Here is a 12264-nt window from a genome sequence, read left to right on the forward strand (position 1 = left end):
TTCAGTGGCCAGACAATTTTCACGGTGCATGTAAGATAAACAGTTAAAAAATACCCACAATAAATTCGGCAACCGTAGGATGCGCCAACATATAGATAATTGCGATAGTATTTATGCTGAAACATCAAAATGAATAGCCCTGCCGTTCCAATCGGCAATCCTCGACTGTCGAGTGCGGAGACATCCGAGTAGTTCCAAGTGCTGCCGTTCTACCCTTTAAACCAATCAAAGCAACGGAAAGGGTCACGTGATAACTTGACCTACATCTGTTCGATGTAAACAATGAATTTTCATGCGAAGCTTGCACATTTAATAGATGATTCCCATGCGTTGTTTAAATAAAAAAATACGTCCTAGGATTTTAAAATCGATGTCAATATTGAGAGAAAGATTTAAATAGTTGGAGAATACGTGTATTTATATAATTGGCTAAATGTTGACGTGAATTCACGGCAAGAAGGTATGTAGTATATAGCCCGTAGACTGCACTGTACCACTTCTACTACAATCGCACACAGGTCACACTATTACCCTATATAGTGATCATATAATCACTTACCTTGTACATGTATGTTCAGTAATGTTACATTGAATTAAAGCGCATATAATCACTGACAATTATTTGACTCAATATCTTACACTGATAAATAGTATAAATCCATGTGTAGAGTTACAAACTAGGTATCATGAGGGCTGTCTGTTTATGAAGCTGGCAAGTGCTCAAAAAATTATTTCAAAAATATCTAAGTGCTTCATTAGGTAGAATAATTGAGGTTTTTATGTTCAAGTTTATCTTAAAATTGCAAAGGTACAATTTTAAAGAAGTTTGATTATTGCAATTAATTGCAGCATTGTCTAGTAACAACAGCATATTAAAGAAATAATAGCTCACATTTAACAAGGCTTTTATGATATATATAATATATTTTTTCCAACTTAATTATTTCAACTGTGAAATTATAACTTTATACATTTCCTGTGCATATCTGAAAAAGATTAATAAAATGCCATTTGAACAGGTACACTTAAAGTTTTGCAAATGGATTGTAGGTCTAAGAAAGCAGGCTAGCAATACCATTTTTAGAGCTGAGCTCGGCAGTTACCCTATTATTTCAACTATAACTAAACCTGTCTAAAGATTAGTCTTAGACTGGAACAACTACCAGTAGATAATAGAACTGTAAATCAGGTGCACAATCTTGAGCAAGATACAAAGGGAAACACAAGGACAGAATCTATCCAAAGATAACAACCCACCAAAGAAATTATATCAAATAGAAAACCTTGTAGAAATATTGAACATAAAAATCGAAAAAACTATTCTGGCAGGAATTAAATAGCTCAATCTCAAACAAATTAAGGACATACAAAACAATAAAAAAATATTATGAATGTTAAAATTACATCAAAATGAGTGTGTCCCCATTAAATATCAAAACACTTGCAAAAATTAGACGACCACAACTTTTTTTTTTTTACAAATAATGCAGATAGCTGGCAGTACTGGTGACTTTGATATACCAAACCCTGAGACTGATCTCAATTTCTTGGGAGATGGACCTTGTATTTTGGGAAGAGTACAACTGGTTGATGGTTCTGTAAAAGAAGCAAAATAACATTTTACTTTTCATACCATACATATTAGTGAATTATAATGTGCAGATACTGACTACTACAGAAACAACCTTGAATTAAGTTGGATAAATATCCAAGTGGGTGTAACAAAGATATGTAAAAAAATAGTAATGTGCTGAAAATTCAGTTATAAAAACATTTGCCCTGTACAAATAAAAAGACAACAGAGAATACATATTTCAAATAAATACATCTGGATACTTGGTTACACAAATGATTTAGCAAATACAGAGCAGACCGCAAATCCTTGATTGTTGCAAGTGCAATTGTATATACAATCACTATGATTTCACTATAAAATAAATAAATAATAATGAAATAAGATAAGACAGTAGCATGTGAGTTTATCAAATGATTGACACCAAGTGATATTGACAACTATAATTACATATATCCTCATGATTCAAAGGGCATAGGGTAGGTATTGGATTCAATGTATTAGTGGCTCAGCATGTTCCTTTTATGAGGAACTAAGCTGTAACAAACTACAGGCAAATGAGACCCACTGTTTAATATTTGTTGCAACAAAGACAAATTAATCAAGCTTAAAGATCTAATAATTAATAGGGAGCCCACTAGAATTCTGCTGCCCAGATTAATATAAGATGCCTTGAATAAAAGTGCCTCTTCTCTTTAACTGAACTACATCTACCAGTCACCCTACTCATTATCATTATTCCTTTATTGATACTGTTTGTCAACGTAATTCTTTATTGATACTATTTATGTATACCTTTACTGATTCTATTCATAAGGGAAAGTTACAAGGATTATTCCTAACAGTCCTAATTAAATTAATCACATTGCAGCTTGTTCTGTGAAAAGCTATCCTACTTTTTCTGGCTCACAAGATACAATAAATAATCCCTAAAATACATTCTCATTGAAGTTGGGCTTAGCCTATTAGCCTTTTTCATCTTTTCCGGAAATTGAAATTGCATTGTGGGTAGGGGAGCCCTGCTACGTCGAAACACTTACAGCGGTGCTAAAAACCATGGCTGGGTTTACGTGCTTTTTGTCCCGCTACTACAATAACAGTAAGCGAGATCGACACATGAGGTTTAATAAGTTCCCAACAAACCCGTTAGAATGAAAAATATGGTAGAAAGAAAGGAAAATATAGCAGGTTTGGGTCAAAAGCAGGGCACCGCGTTTGCGCTGAACATTTCGGGAAGAAAAACTATAATATTAGGAGATCAACGGTGCTTTAATAAAATACAGAAATGCTTAGTTAAACAACGGATATAACGAACTATCGGCAAATAGAACTTGGGGGTAAAAAATGCGAGAAAAAAAAAAAACATTATAAAGATTTGAAGAAAAAATTGAAGAATAGGCCGGGGCCTAAAAATTAAGAAAAGACTTCAAGCATGAGATTATGGAAAAAGAAAGTAAAAGCTGTGAAGTTTTACACGGGGATTCTACTTACAAGAAATTCAAGAACTTTCACGACTTTTTGTGTAACAACAAAGAGAAGGTTTGAAAAGTTTTGTATGTAATATCCTTTTTGTGTGTGTTTTATTGATAAGTGATCATTTTAAATGTTGTAGGCCCATCACAGGTTTTAGTCTCTCATAACCCTTAGCAGGGTGGGTTCTATTTTTTTTTACGTGAGACGTTAATAAAATTTTTATTATTATGTATTCAGTCCCGTATACGTATTACTGATTTGTACAAACGGGGCTCATATATCAAGATCAACAGAGACATACGAAGAAGAAAGTAAATCGGCTCTTGTTGAACGCGTTATCGGCGAATAAAAAGTTATTTATTTCTGAACTCAATGACAAGAGAATTGGAAAATACAAAAAATGCAGAAAAGCCTTTCTGTAAGCTACGTGTATATAATACATGTATGGTAAAGACAAAATGGATAAAAAACATAATCCAACAACGTATTTGTAAAGTAATACAAATATGCTTAGTATTAAAGTAGGCCTACGTATATTTAACTGTCTTAGATAGTTGAAAAGTATGAAATGTGTGGGAAACACTTTATTTGAATGATTTAATTGTCTGTGATTGAAAACGATGAAAATACGCATGAAAACATTTAAAAGTCAAATAATTTGGCCTCTTGCCATAATTTCGTTTTTGTTTCAGTTTGACAAAATTTTCATACTTGTCAGACCGAAAGGCTGACATTTTTTACCTGTCGTAAATTTTGTACATATACTAGAGTAAGACACGGTAAACTTTAATTATCGTCTGGGAAAGAGTTGAGAATTCCTGTCTCACCTATTTAACACTTAAAAGGTTTTAATTACAGAGGAAAGGTCGTAGTTGTTGTCTGTGTGAAATAGGGGCATTACCGAACAATTGAACAAGTAACACCTGATGCCTTATCAGGTACCAAACGATTTTATCAGTTCACCGACGAACGATCTGCGTGTCAGTTTTACCTGTATACACAGTAGCTACGAGTCGAACAATGCAGGAAATCTTTTCATTTTATCACTTTAAAAATCTCTTAAGATATCCTTCAAACAAGACATAAAAATCATAATGAATTGACACTGCCGGTACATGAGGTGATATCGCCACAGCTTGCATATATACATGTACAAAATTGTGAAGACGTAGGCCTGCGCACCTGTCCACACTCTTGAAAGCTGTGTACGAGTCTACTGGCTATTTTGATTTTATACATAAAAAAATAACGAGTCTCTTTCGCACATCTTTATTATCGGAAGCATTTAAAAGAACTCCGAAGCTTTAGTTCGTCATCACTATGGAAAGTACAGCCAAGGCTCGGACGCTTAGGTGAAGTCTAGTTGTAAAGCGCATCGTATTTAAACTGAGAAAGAAAATATTTAATTGCTTGATTCTCCGTCCAAATAGCTGTTTCTTGCCTACAGTTTACGCGTTTCTGTGCTTCAGCCACCTTTTTAGTTTGACAGAAAGCAATGCACGCTTCATACGACCTTTTTATATGCGCACCTTGTACATCATCTACACCTAGCATTGCCATGCTGGAAACAGCAGAGGACCACTATGACCCCTGTGGCGCGCGGTTCCTGTCATGCGCACTTCGTATTTCCGCAAAAGATGAAAAAGGTTAATACACATTTATATTCACTAATGGTTGCACATGTGCAGCAATGTATTGGGGGGGGGGGGGGGGGGGGGGGGGGGGGGGGGGGGGGGGGAGGACCACTCCACAAATAACATAAAATATTCTACCATGATACTTAAGCCTCTGTCTCATAAAATCCCACCATAATATTTGTTTATATATCTTGTTGTGTGAAGCCTTACATTATTTTGTGTAAATGCAATGCTAATATGGATGAACTAATAATGAGATGTTAATCATGGCAAGAACATCCAGCTAGCTTAGGCTGTATTCCCAGAGCTTTTAGATTGATCTGCCCCCGTGGGGAGTCTCACTAGATTACTGTCAGATAACCCGGCTTAAATGTCCGTCCCGCCAACTACAAGCTGTAAGGGGGTAATTAACTTTCGTGTCCACCCCACTGACAGCTGTTTAGCGTGAACCCCTAAAGTAGATCGATCTAATCTCTGGAAATGGGGTCTTTTACTATCTTATTCAACAGAGAATGAGTTGTTTCAAATCTTAAAACCTCTAAGTATTTACAAATAAAATAATAATAACACTAATAAACTTGTTTTTATCATTTTCTTTTTTTCTTTCTTTCATATCACTTTTATCAGTCACATATTGTTATGTAACATCAGCCACGTACGATGTAAACATCACACGATCGGGGCTGACTTAAAAACAAATTACAATATGTTGACATACCTTCTTCAGCAAGACTGCCTTGTTTCTCAGCTTTCTCATACTTCTTTGCCGCCTGAGATAACCCCTTCTTGTTAGTAAGCTTTCTGTAGCAAGAGTAGTGACATCGTGGTTTGGCTTCCAAATCGTCGAATCCTCTAAGGCTCTATCTAAATCCGTACGGATCCACTGAACAGCAGCGGCTTCTCTGCTGCCAAATTTCAGCCATTGTTTCGCTGCGACTCTAAAAGTTTCCCAGCGAAAACGTGTGATGGTATCTAGAGTCTCTTAATTAGCTACCTTCTTCTATGTGCATGCAACACGAAAGATGAGAATTTGGCGAAGATTTCGCGTCTCCCTCCTCAGACTCTTCACTACAGCCGACCATGCTGCTTTGTTTACATGGCATGGCCTGGTGGGAAGGTGACTTGACCCCCTTTCCGTTGCTTTGATTGGTTAAAAGGCTCGAACGGCGGGGCTATTCATTTTGATATTTTGACATTTATACTATCGCAATTATCTATATGTTGGCGCTTCTCTCGGTTGCCGAATTTTATTGTGGATATTCTTTACCCAGCGGGCACTCAACGTTGATTCAACATTGAGGATAGGTTGAGATGATATTGATCCATCAATATTGATAAATCAACAAGATTTCAACATTGAATCAACCTTTTCTTGTCAACCAATTGTCAATGTTGATAGATCAACAGGGTCTCAACATTGATTTAACCTTTCTTTGTCAATCAATTTTCAATGTTGATAAATCAACAGGATTTCAACATTGAATCAACCTTTTCTTGTCAACCAATTGTCAATGTTGATAGATCAACAGGGTCTCAACATTGATTTTACCTTTCTTTGTCAATCAGTTTTCAATGTTGATAGATCAACAGGATTTCAACATTGAATCAACCTTTTCTTGTCAACCAATTGTCAATGTTGATAGATCAACAGGGTCTCAAAGATTGATTTTACCTTTCTTTGTCAATCAGTTTTCAATGTTGATAGATCAACAGGATTTCAACATTGAATCAACCTGTGTTTGTAAACCCTTTGTCAATGTTGACATATCAACTATATCTCAACATTGGGCCAACCTTAACTTTATAACCTTAATCATAACCTTGATAATAGTTTTAAATGATTATCTCACTAGAGAGGTATGCATAGGGGTAATTACCCCTCATAAAACGCTTGTTTTACCCCTTTTTCATTAAAATTAATTTTGTGAAAAAAGCGGTCGTCAGTTTTTTTTTTAACTTTCCACAGGTTATCTTTAAGAAAATGAAAAAAACATAGGGTCACCAGCCTTACTTTATGACAAATTGACAAAATTTTACTCAAGGTTGAAGAAAAAGCTTGAAAAAGCCAAAAATGCCTGTTTTTCTGGAAATTTAAGTTAGCTGTGAGAAAAAAATTAGACTGGTGACCCTTTGTTTTTGTATTCTTTAAATTATCTTAACTACCTGATGTGACGTTATAATTATTTTAGTAAAGCTAATTTGTTTAATTTTTATGAGTAATTACCGTATGTGCCTGCAAAATGAAGTGCGGGACTGTTATTAAGTGTGAGACTCCGGATAACATGAACTGATGCAACACGTGAGTGTGGACAGTGTGTAACACTTTTACAGTACAAAAACTGTACTTTATTAACAGTACTTTGTGAGGCCACACTATCGGGAGGATCGTTCAACAGACAAGGACATGGAAAACGGTGACATTGCGTCTTCAAAACGCCACACTATCAGGAGGATCGTTCAACAGATAAGGACATGGAAAACGGTGACATTGCGTCTTCAAAACCCCACACTATCAGGAGGAACGTTTAACAGAAAAGGACTCGTAAAACTGTGACATTGCGTCTTCAAAACTTAACTGTCTACGAATCTGTTAGAATTTAACTGTATTTGACAAATGTTAAAGTTTATGCAACATGATAGTATTACATGTAGTTAGTGTATGTAGTGTATGTTCATTGTTTGTAATATATTATATTCATAGTTAAGTTAGTTGTTGCTTGTGTTTTTTTATGTTCGGGCAGTTTTGGTCCGTTACACTGAGCATCAAACTGGTCCCGGTCCCGGGGTCTGGACCCCCCCCCCTTTTCTTCCGAAATTACCTTTTTTTGTAGGTAATTTTCCTAATTTCCCCCCTTTTCAGATCTGAGTCTTTTTATTTCAAGAAATGCTTGATCATGGAGAACACCTTCAGCCATCAGGCAAATTTCAATCAAATATCCTGATAGCCTAATTGATATATCAACGTTAATTCAATTTTCAAATCCAACTTTATTTCAACATTGATTCAACATTGAGGTATCAATGTTGATTCAACATTGATACCTCAAGGTTGTTTCAACCTTGATGGTTCAAGGTTGATTCAACCTTGATGGTTCAACGTTGAGTCAACTTTCATAGTCAACGTCATATCAACATAGTTTCAACATTGACCGTCAACGTTGATTCAACATTGATACGTCAAGGTTGATTCAACCTTGATGGTTCAACGTTGAGTCAACTTTCATAGTCAATGTCATATCAACATAGTTTCAACGTTGACCGTCAACGTTGATTCAACATTGATACCTCAAGGTTGATTCAACCTTGATGGTTCAACGTTGAGTCAACTTTCATAGTCAACGTCATATCAACATAGTTTCAACGTTGACCGTCAACGTTGATTCAACATTGATACGTCAAGGTTGATTCAACCTTGATGGTTCAACGTTGAGTCAACTTTCATAGTCAACGTCATATCAACATAGTTTCAACGTTGACCGTCAACGTTGATTCAACCTTGATACCTCAAGGTTGATTCAACCTTGATGGTTCAACGTTGAGTCAACTTTCATAGTCAACGTCATATCAACATAGTTTCAACGTTGACCATCAACGTTGATTCAACATTGATTCAATGTTGATTTGCCCGCTGGGTAACTGTTTATCTTCATGCACCGTGAAAATTGTTTGGCCACATCACATATTGAAGGAAAGAGCTTTTCTAAACGCTTTTATTCGTATCAGGTGGGGGACTAAATGCACAGTGCGTACCTTGACTCACTTTTGACCTTGTGTTGAATTACTTCCGTGTCATCATGATCGATAGTCATAATAATAAACATACATGTACATTGCGTAGCATAGTTAATGCAGCTTCCGTAAATAATGACATATATTCAACATTAACATAAAAATATTATACCACTAGCAATGAAAGAAGTTTTGAAAGTGGTTTTGAGTGTCCAAAATTAATGGCGATTTCTACTTACTTCTTCTTCCTTTTCTTTATCTGTTTGTCTTTTGGTTTACTCACAGAGGCTGAACGAGAAAAACGCACATATAGCATGTACTCAGTCGCTAATGCTATCTGGTTTGAGTGATGTCTAACACTTTCTCGAAGCAAGTGTATAACTATTTGGCCCAATAAAGAGTATTAGCTGCCCATTAAAATACTATTCATGTCACCTATGAGACGCCCGCTTTTAAATAAGGATTACATAACTGGATCGTCACGCTTTTCTTAACAGCTAGGTGAATTAATTGCATTTAGAATGGCGCAGGCAGTACTTCCACATCTCATGCTCATTAAATACTATTTATATTCTTTTATATACAATAGTGTATGTGCACCAGTATCTTGCCTCCTACATGTATACCGACCGCTACGTATATACGGTGCATCTAATAACCAGAAAATGTCGACAGTCAAAAACAACAATATAAACAGAAGACAGTGCCACACTACCCAAACACAAGGTATCGGCTTACAAGCACATCATTCCACTTTGCCACACAGCCCAATTTATCTGGACCAGCAGAGGAAGAACATGTCAGGCTTCGAAATGAGAACCAGGTCACAAGACGATCTCTGGCGTTTTTTAGCCTCTAAAATCTACAGAAGAATACCAATTTATCTAATAAATAGGCAATCAACGGCGGTTTTCTTATGATGTTGTATTACATTTGTCATTACAGAAGATCTTAATAATAACCAAAAGCCAATTCTACGATCTCCATAACAAGAGTTCCACACTTTATCTTTTACTACAGTACCCCTTTCATTATTTATTCAAGTTGCATTGTAAGGTCTATTGAACACATTTGTATTTTAGTCCCGGATTTATTATTATTATTTAATTACCGCAATTATCCTTGACATTTATCCTGTACATCACAGTTCATACATTTATAATTATTTTTAACATTTATTAATTGACTAGTTAACTAATAAATTACGTTCATAAAAACAAATATTAATAACGAGAATTGAGATATCTTGGTGGAGATCTGTGCTCTTTGAGTTTTTACCTCCCCCAAGGAGGTTATGTTTTTCGAGTTGTTTCTTGTTTAAGCCCGAGTGAGGAAACAAGATGTGTTACAATGAGATATAAGTATGTTCTTGTTAATTCGGGTTTCAATATGCAGTTGAATCTTTTTTCTGGTAATTGAAAATTAACAGAAGAGCTAGATTTTGGATTTTATAAACAATACATGTAAGGAGCTTTTTCATCCTACCGGTAGTTGGTATGGTAGGATAACCGGTTATAACGTAAGGGATTATTACTAATGCCATCTATGGTAGGATAACCGGTTATAACGTAAGGGATTATTACTAATGCCATCGGTGGTAGATCGGTATAATCATTTACGCATTAGTATTCAACAGATTACGGAAGTGTAATAAAAGAACACAATTTCACACTTCAGTCATTACAGGTACGTAAGGCAATTTTCGATGTTTTTCATCTCCTTGCTTACACAGAAACGAGACTCGTTTACCCGCTACCAGGTTTTAATGCACCTTTTCATACATATGGAATGAATGTCCTTAAGTTATATAATTTTAATTCAAGTTTGGGCTCGAAATAGGACATTACAATGTAAAAACAGTGTTTAGCTCCTAAACACATTTCTAAGGGCCTGTTTTGTCTCTTTTTTTCAACGCGTTTAGTTGCTGAGCACGTTTAGCTCCTAAGTTACACGCGTTTAGCCTGTATGTGTTTAGCAATATGACACGTTTAACAATTAAATGCATGCATATAAGTAGGGTGTATGTGTTAAGCTATTAGGTGTCTAGGGTTTTAGCGGTTTAATATCTATACAGTAGCGGATTTAGAGGGGGGTGTCAGGGGTTTCTGAAAAAAAAAATCACAGTAATATTCCCCTCTTGAAATCAGAACTTTGACAAGCTGATTTATAGTAGTAAACCGTACCAAATGGTATCGTTCGCCCTCTAAAATACTAAAATTTTTCGGGGCCCTTAAGTGGGCACCGAACCCCAAGCCAACCCGAGAAGGGTGTGTCTTCGCATCCTCGGATCCCGTTCAAATAATCCTGGACCCGCCCCTCTCTCTATATCTAGCTATCTATCTATCTATATGTATAAAGTCGGCAGATTGCACGCCGCTATGACTGTACGTTTTGGGCAACTTAGCATAGGTACATAGGGTTTTCTCTTATCTAATTGTATTGTTAAGGATAATACTTACAGTTAAATTAAGTGTCTGCAGCTAAGGCTGTCTGCATCTGATTTTGGGTGTCACGGAGAAATGTGATCTGGGCTTTTGCAAGCAACGGTCTAGTTATCTTTACTGCTGTGTGAATATGTAGGTAACGAATAATAAACTACCACAGACCCGCATCCGACATCACGGTTGTTTTATGTTGGGCCACATGACTAAAAGGCGAGCGCCTTTGTTAAGGAATCAATCATTATCTATGCGGGCTTTTTAGAGGAAAAATAAACTCAATAAAAACAGCCATGACTGACTATCATAATATATATATATATATATATTAACCCTGCGCCAAAAGGAGTAGACATTCCCCAAGAGCAAATAAAATAAAATAAAAGAAAGCCAATATATCAAAAAGAAACTAAAAAAGCATTCATAGAGCGGAGACCTCCGCTAAGACACCTGTACAGAATGGTTGTTATGCGTGAACAACTAACTTTCTTCTGAACCTGAATTTATTAACGTCGCAAGACCTGGGCAGGGGTAATAAAATACAACAAACCAGATATAATGCATGATTTTTCCTTTATAGCGCCATATATTAATTCACCAAACTTAAACTTGAACTCCGAACTTGAACACGTAAACACTTAATTCTCTTCTGAACCAGAATTTATTAACGTTGCAGGACCTGTGCGGGGGAAATAAAATACAACACAACACAGATATAATGCATGATCCTTGCTTTATAAAGTCATTTATTCTCCAAAGTAAACATGAAGCCACGGGTAAACACAATACGGACTTCAAAAAGTTTCCAGGCGGGGACTATCGAACAAACGGAAATTTTCTTTGAACAGTTGAGGACAGGCGATCGATGCTGACTACAAGTTTCATTTGTTCTCCTGAACCTGAACTTTATTATAGGTCCATCCTGCTGGTGTAGGATCCTGGGGCCGGTTTCACAAAGCAGTAGTTAGTTAGAACAACTAACTACTGAACTACCTCGCTAACAAGCAAACTTAGCGATTTTCGAGGGGTGTTTCACGAAGCAGTAGTTAACTCATCGCTAAGTTCAGTCGTAAAGTTCGGTCGTTAGTTCTCTCGCTACTCACCATAGTCTCGAAACCGTCTGCCGGAAGTGGAACTCTTGCGTAAAAGTGTCACGAAAGCACTAACTCTCCAATTTTTGGTGGCTGGAAATGCATAAGAACGTCTGCTTTGAGGTCGTCGTAAAGGATCTCCACCACCTTTTTGCCGCTCTTTTTGTCACAGCTAGGCGCAACCTCTCGTAAATTGCATCATCGTATGTATATTATAATAGATTCTGCCTTTCATGAAAACGTCGTAGTCTACGTTGCCGTCTGGCGGTACGGATAGCAAGAAAGGTAGCCGCCATATTGGATACAAAGACAAACGACAGACA

At 36.4% G+C, this 12264-nt stretch overlaps 1 long non-coding RNA gene across 1 annotated transcript; it reads right to left on the minus strand.

Moving 5' to 3' along the window:
- Positions 1 to 899: 899 nt before the first annotated feature.
- Positions 900 to 5866, minus strand: LOC106162127 (uncharacterized). The gene is made up of 2 exons (XR_015334751.1): positions 5402 to 5866; positions 900 to 1596 (listed from the first exon to the last, which is right to left on the minus strand). It is a non-coding gene; the product is annotated as an uncharacterized LOC106162127 (long non-coding RNA).
- Between the last annotated feature and the right edge of the window lie 6398 nt (positions 5867 to 12264).

This window comes from Lingula anatina, chromosome 5, assembly GCF_051362555.1.
Source record: "Lingula anatina isolate TDL-2025a chromosome 5, LinAna3.0, whole genome shotgun sequence".
Taxonomy (NCBI): domain Eukaryota; kingdom Metazoa; phylum Brachiopoda; class Lingulata; order Lingulida; family Lingulidae; genus Lingula; species Lingula anatina.